At 54.9% G+C, this 7,596-nt stretch overlaps 1 pseudogene; it reads right to left on the bottom strand.

Moving 5' to 3' along the window:
- The window catches only part of LOC125913737 (hsc70-interacting protein-like), a 28,546-nt pseudogene extending 21,207 nt beyond the window's left edge, over positions 1 to 7,339 (bottom strand).
- Between the last annotated feature and the right edge of the window lie 257 nt (positions 7,340 to 7,596).

The raw sequence follows: 7,596 nt of genomic DNA, 5'->3' as shown, positions 1-7,596 counted from the left end.
TATATATATAATTATATATGTTATATATATGTTATATATAATTATATATATAATGGTCAGGTGGGGAATTAATATATATAAATAATAATATATAATATATATACTATATATTTGTGTGTGTATATATATATAATATATTATGTATTTTAATTCCCCACCTGACCATTGTTGACCTATAGGTGGGACAGCACGCCACCCCTATTCAGCAGGAAGAAGTTACAGAAGAAAAGAAAGACCTCCCACCCTCAGCGACCTTAAATTAAGGGTCAAAATGGTTCCGGGGACAATGATGTGGGGAACAAAGGCCGAAGGAAATGGCAGATGCAATTAAATTTCCTTATAACCTGCAGCCCATTGACAAATACTTGAGGCACACAGAGTAAAGCATTCCTCCAGGAACTTCCTCTGGTCTTAAGGTAAAAGCTTTGCTAGAGGGAAGAACGGCCTTAGCCAGGTCTCAGGGATCCTGTGAGTCTTCTTTAAGCATAAGTCCTTTCGGAAACCTGCCCCTGCCTTTCCCGCCCCCAGCTCCCAAGTTTATAATCACTCACTCCTCGAAGTCCCGGGGGCGGCTGTTTCTGCCCAGGGTCCTGTCCCCAATAAGATCACCTTTTGGCATCAAAGACGTCTCAAGAATTCTCTCTCGGCCCTCCGCTAAGGACGCCCCCCCTCCCCCTCCAAAACCACATCCCCCTGGGGGAGCTGCCTTCCCGGCCCCTCAGCCCCGCTGGGCCAGGCAGCAAACTCCCTGGAGCTGGGGGACCACGCCTTCTGTCCAATAGCGGCAGGTCTTTCAAACAGCCCGAGGCGAGCCTGGCCGGTCCTGAGTCATCTCTGCACGTGTTTGTCCGCGCTTACTTTGCTGCCGGTAGCGTTCCTGGAAACAGTTCCGGCTACACCTCGGGATGCTGGAGGAAGTTAAGAGCTAAGGCCGAACGGTCGGAGAAAGCAGTCACTTCTGAAGTGACTTTGCAGCTGTGGCTGGTGCCAGCGGGGTGCGCGGGGGAAGTGGGCCGGCGCCCGAGGTCCACGCAGGTGCGGCTCCGGGGCCCCGGCACCGCACGTGGGCGCAGCGCGCTTCCCAGGCCGCCCGGGTGGGCACCTCCCCGGCCAGCTCAGCCTTCCGCCCGCCGGGATGCGCCCCCTCGGCGCTGTGCTGGGACTGCTGCTCCTGGGGGTGCTGGGAGCCTTCCCGCAGGTAAGCGGCCCGGTGGTCCGGAGCCCCCTCTTTGCCGCCACTGCCCAGAGCCCCTGGGAGCGTGGGCAGCGTGGGGGGCGTGGGAGGCCAGGGAGTCTCCTCCCCTCACTACCGCCCAGCTGGGGTGAGGGGGCACGGGTGACAAGGAGGGGGGCTGCAATGTGCGAGTATTCACAGGTGGGAGGTGGGCCGGCTGATGGGGGCCCCTCCTCTCCCCGCCCCGGGCGGAATGCTGGGATCATTCATTCCGTCAACGGCAACTGAGCGGTGGGGGGCTGCCTGCAGGAGGTAGGCTGTTTGTGGGTGGGGGGTCCTGGGCAGGCCAGCTGGGGCCTCCGTGACCAGAAGAAGTCGGTGTTGGGGCTCTCCCTGCTACTTGCCCCTGGTCCCTAAAACGGTTGGCTTGGGGGAGTGGAGTCTGGGTGCCAGGCAGGGGTGAGGGTGCTAGACAGGCCAGACTGGTATCCCCCCCCCCCCACCACCCCTGTCTGGATCCCTTGCCCTGGAGCACGTGGTAGGTGTCCGCCCCTGGAGAAAGGTCAGTGGTGGGGCTGACGTCTGTTGTAGGAAAACCCCCGGAGCAAATGTGGGGACTACTTTAGGAAAACTGTGCACTTACCAGTGGCCAGCACTGAGCTAGGCATGGGGTGGGGGGAGAGCTCAGGTTAACCAGAGGTCATCTACCATGCCAGCGCCCAAGCGGCGGGTCTGAAGAGGAGAGACAGGCCTGTGGCTGACCATAATACCCGGGTGGAACACAGTAGGTGTTGGTGAGGGCCCGCCCAATCTTGGTACCAAGGACAAAAGTGGGAAGAGCAGTCTACTGAGGGAGGGGCAGGCCCACCCCCTTTAATCCTATAGGAAGGGGGCCCTCCAGTGTGGAGGTCAGTCCTATTCATCCCAACCTCGGGAGCGGGGAGCAGGGGAAGAGGGTAGAGGGGTGGGCTTCAGGCCGGAGGAGGAAGAGTTTAGGTAGAAAGGGGGGCCAGCAAATGCCTCCCACCCCGCCCCAGTCTTCAATGGGACTGTATGAGACCACCCCCCAACAGAGGGCAGAGGGGGCAGCTGATGCCCTGGCTAGAGAACCCTCCTGGCCCTTCAAGTCCTCTGCTGGTGACCTGGGGGAGGGTGGGAGTTTGGGGTGCCAAAGTCTTGGGGAGATAAAGGGAAAGAAGGAATGTGAGGCAGGACTTGGGGGCTTTGCTAGTGTTTGGTGGCTGTAACTCCTATGCTTCCTTTCTATAGCGAGAAACCCCTGTTTAGATGAAAAACAAAAAAGGATGCATTTAATGACACAGGGATATATGAATATATCCTCAGTGCAGAAAGTACAGATAAAGCTAAATCTTCGGACCTCCCCTCTTCTTGATTCCTTTGGAGGTGTAACTGCCGTTATGGCCCTGATGTTTCCTTGGCCACCTTGATTAACGCGTGTCCATATTTTATTAGTGTTGTAGAAGTAGGGGGGTTTTCCATATACTCCGCAGTGTGTACTATCCTTCCTTTGGCTGTTACAATGTCTGCAGTAGGTCTTGGGGATACTGCCGCAGCGAGCCCCTGTTTATCCTTTAAAATGCTGTCTACTGTTCTACCAAGTGGGGGGTTCCATTGTTTTACTTGTTTATGTCCCCGATGGGTGGGTGATGAGGTTCCTCCCACTGTTTTTTGTTTGTTTGCTATTGCAACGTATAGCCCCACAGCCCCGTATGGATGCTTCTGGGAACGCGTATGCTGCTTTCCCAGAGAAGAAGCTGAGAAGAGAACGTAGAGGTTGCTGGGTGAAAACGCATTCAAATTACAAGACGCCACCGAATTGCCTTCCAAGGTGGCTGGACAATTTACCCCCGACCAGTAGTACATGAGTATCGACTTCCCCACATCCTAACCGACCTTTGATCTTATCAGAGTTTTTATTTTTGTCAACGTGACCGGTGAAAAGGGCCATATCCTTGTTGTCTTAATTTGCATTTCCCGCCTACTAGAGAGACTGAGTGACTGTCGTGGGCTAAGACACTGGGTCATTTCTTGGCAGGAATCGGGTTCCCTGTGGGGGTGGGGGCTGCCAGCTCCTCCTGGGACACCCTTCGACTCAACCAAGCTTTCTTCTGCCTCTGCTGTCCCAGTAAAGTTTTAGGAATTCATTATTTTTTTTTAATTTTTTTATTCATTTTTGAGAAAGAGAGAGACAGAACGTTAGTTGGGGAGGGGCAGAGAGAGAGGGAGACACAGAATCCGAAGCAGGCTCCAGGCTCCGAGCTGTCAGCACAGAGCCCAATATGGGGGCTCGAACCCACGAACTGTGAGATCATGACCTGAGCTGAAGTCGGACGCTTAACCCAATGAGCCACCCAGGCGCCCCTAGGAATTCATTGCTCAAAAAAAAAAAAAAAAAAAAAAAAAAAAAAAAGAAAAGAAAAAAAAATCCCAAGTCAAGGGTTGCATTTTAAATCTTTTTTCTCACCGTCTGATTTGAGACTCCATCATTTTGTGGTTGACGCCCGAGATGAGAATGCTTTCTTGCTGTGTGTCACCTTCTGAGAAAGAGATTTGGCTTCTGATGCCTGATACCATAGTCTCCCCAAGAGTGGTTTTTGTAATGTGACCCACGATCGCTCTGATGTGACTCCGGAGAAGAATTCATTGCCCTAATGCCTCCCCCTCCCCTTCGGCCTCCACCCTTAGCACCCCGGTGGTGGTGGTGGCGGCGGCGGCGGCGGCCGCGCAGGGACGCCCAGGGTCTTTCCACGAGCTCTGCAGCCTTCACATTCCCATCCTGGGCTTCCAGCGCTGAAGTTACAACACAACTCCCTCCCACGCCCACTCCCTCCCGTTCCACCTCCTTTTCCCTCCAGCCAGATGTAGACCTTTGAGGCTCCCGCTGGGCATGGTTCTTGTTTGCTGGCGTGGTTGATAAGCTCTGTATGTCTCTCTTCTCACCAGGCTTTCCAGAGCTGGGCTGGTGACCCTGTGGAGTGGAGTGCTGATCAGTGGGTTTTAGGTACCGGCAGATGGAGAGGAGAGAGTTTCCGGTTTTGTTTGGGAAAGGGGACTTTTCCGGGGCCGCTCAAACGCTGCATGGGGGCAGTTTATGCACCAGGAGGAAGGGACCTGGAGGGCAGGGGGTGCCGGATGTGAAGAGCGGGCAGCGGGGAGCTTCGGGTTGGTCTTACTCAGGGCCTCCCCTCCCTCAGAGAGAGGCTGGGGCAGCCAGGAGAGCACAGTGGGGTTTGAGAGGGGCCGTTAGTCAGCTTGAGAGCAGTCAGTGCTGGAAGAAGGGCAGCGTTTACTGTAAGTTTCTGACTCTGCTCTCACTCATATCTGACCTAGACTTGTTTCTTGAGTTGATTGTGATTCATCCTTAAGCTCAAATGCACCTTCCTCAACACCCCTTTCACCTCGGGAACATCATCAGAAGGAAAACGGGGCTGAGGGATGTGTGTGTCAGGGCCTGGGGAGCCCCGGAAACTTGGGGGTCCTTGGCACAGATAGGTAGGTTAGGCCAGCCGGGGCCGGCGTGACCTCATGGTCTGTCTGGGGTCATGGTCCCCATTTCCCAGACAAAGAAGCAGAGGCTCAGAGGCAGAGGAGGGCCTTGTCCACAGTCCCAGGACTGGTCAGGGGTTGAGCAGGACCACCGCGCCAGACCCTAGGGACAGAATGTCAAAAAAGGCACCTTAAACGAGACAGTTCTCCAACATCTCTCCCTCTCTCTCTCCTGCCACCTCCCCCAAAGGGCCCTTGGGGTGGAGGTAGGAAGATTTCAGTCCCAAATCTTTGCTGCCTCTGGTTGAAAACTGCTGGCATCCTCAGTGCCCTCGCTGGTGGGAAGGGACTTTTATATGTCACCCAGTTCAATTGCTTATTGACTTCTTCAGTCTTCAGGGACATGCATCTGAATACTTCATTCATTCATTCATTCATTCATTCATTCATAAAATCATAAAGCTGCTCTGTGCCTGGCATGTGCTGAGTGCTGTGTAAAGGTAAGCCATTATTAAGCTCCTACTGTATGCTAGGTATGGTGAATGCAGGATGAAGGTGAACCAGTCCTTGCCCTTGAGGATTGTGAGAAGAGGGACACGGAGGAGAGTGACCGGCGCTATGTAGAACCCTGTCCCCCACCAGCGGGATCCCATAAAGGGCCTGCCCTCTCCTCCACCTGGGTTGGTGGGGGACAGCTTTTGGAGTGGGGGAGATGAGATGGCCAGGCTGTAGAGTGAGTGACAAGAAGCTGTGTACCGTGGATGGTGCCAACGTCCTCACCAAGGGCCGGGTGGCACAGCACGTCAGCGAGGGTGTGTGTGCGGGCCCGGTGCTCGGAAGCTCCATCACTAACTTCCACGCAAGGTCTCTGAGCCTCCAAAAGCTACATGCCTGACACGCTTCCTGCACCGGGGGAGTGCACGCTTTGCTGAAAAGGTTCCAATCGCCCAGGACCATGAAACCCCTAAACCAAATCTTCGCCTTCCTGCTCAGAATGTGTGTCCACCGCTGCTGTGTCAGAAGAGGGAGGCCAAGAGTTGGGTCTTGGGGAGGCTGGGAACCTGGCTTCCCTCTCGTGCAGGCTGGGATGGAGGTGGTCGAGGAAGCAAGCCGGCCCCTCTAGCTGGGGGAGGAACCCAAGGCACCTCGGAGGGCAAAAGCCCAAGTACCACTGGGTACTTCTTTAATGCCATTAAACTTTCCCTGGCAGCTGCTGGTGTCCCTCGGTGGCTGCTGCTGGGACTGGTGGTCCAGGGCTGGTAGATTTTATCCCATCTGAGGTATAGCTGAGTGTGAGGCCCAAGGACTTGCTGCAGCCCCAGAACTTTCGGGATGACTGTAATCCAAACAGTTGGCTCAGGCAGCCGGCCCCGGGTTTCTCTAGGGCGGGAGGGGCTTCGGTGAGAAGTGAGGAGTCGCAGATTTTGAACTCCAGGCCAGACCCTGACAAGGTTGACTTCGTGGCCTCCATCCTGTCCGTTTCCTCACCTATGAGTGGCTCTGTAACCTTAAGTGGCTCCCCATGGCCAAAGGCAACATTTCCCAAAGTCACTTCCAGAGAATGAATAGGAGTTGCATGAAGAGAGAGTTTTATGGCCAACTCAGGGTGGGAAACAACTTGTGTCTCTCTCCCCAAGCTTTTCCGTGGCGAATCAGAGAGCAAGCAGGCACATTAAAGGCCCTACGACTTAAAACGCAAACCTCTCCAGTGGAATCCAGTGGCTGGGTGGTGGGTTGTATTTTGTTTTTGCTGGCCACGCTTGGACATTGGGTAGTATTGGCGTTGGATGGAACAGTGTGTGGGAAATGACAAGTAAGTGCACACTGTGTGGCCCTGAGTCCTGAGCCTTTTGTCCTTCTGCAAACTGCTGAGTCCCCCCCCCCCCCCATGGCTCTGTTCTTTCCTGCTTCCGCATCCTTCACTTCTGCAGGGCTTCCTGCCAGGGATGCTCCCCCCTCGTTTCCTCCTGTCAAGATCTCACCCTCCTTCAAGGACAGGGAAGTGCTCCTCGTCCAAGAAGCCTGCGCGACTACCCTGGGCTAGTTTTTTCCCCTCCTTACTGTGTGATACTTGCATCATTCTGCTTTGGTTTGGTCATCCGTGTGCTCTTCTGATCTTGTCTCTGAGCTTCTCCCGCAGTCATTCGCTCCAGAGATTGCTGTTTAGTGTCTCCTGTGTGCCTGTCATGGGAGCTGCGTTCGTGAGCTGGAACCATCTGGAACTGGCTTTCGTGTGGCCCCTAACACCTACCCCAGCGCCTGATTCCTGCTGGGCCTTCGAGGAATGCTTGGTGGCAGGGGGGACTTGGTGGAGGGGGGGGGGGGGGAACTCGGCTTTATTCTTTGCCTTTTTGGCTGGGGCCCTGGTTTAGCTCCCTGTTGTGGCTGTCATTACCATTTAGGGGCTCAGAACAACACAAAGGGTTATCTGTGGTTCCTAAATCCCAAACGTCACCGGGCTGGAATCAAGGTGTCGGCAGGCAGGCCTGCCTTCCTCTCTGGAGGCTCCAGGACAAAACCCACCCCCTTCCTTTTCCAGCTGCTGGAGGCGCAGGCTCTCTGACCCCGCCGCGTCCCAGCTTTCTCGGACTCTGACCCTTCTGCCCTTTCAAGGACACTTGTGATGGCGCTGTGCTCACCCGGATAATCCAGGACCATCTCCCCATGTCAAGGTCACTGATTAGCAACCTCAACTCCCCTCTGCCACATAAGGTGACCTAGTTCTAGGTTCTGGGGATCAGGACGGGGATGCCTTTGGAGGGGCATTGTTCGGCCGACCACGGCCCCCTTCTCCTCTTCTTCTGCCCCACCAGGAAGATTCTCCGGGAGAATGTCTCCTATTCTTGTCAACTCCATCTCAGAAAAGGTGCTCACCTATTCCTCGTGTTCCCTCCTGCCAGGGGTGCCAGACTGCC

Source organism: Panthera uncia (assembly GCF_023721935.1).
Source record: "Panthera uncia isolate 11264 chromosome C1 unlocalized genomic scaffold, Puncia_PCG_1.0 HiC_scaffold_4, whole genome shotgun sequence".
In the NCBI taxonomy this organism is placed as follows: Eukaryota; Metazoa; Chordata; class Mammalia; order Carnivora; family Felidae; genus Panthera; species Panthera uncia.
This window is presented reverse-complemented; position numbering and strand designations above follow the sequence as displayed.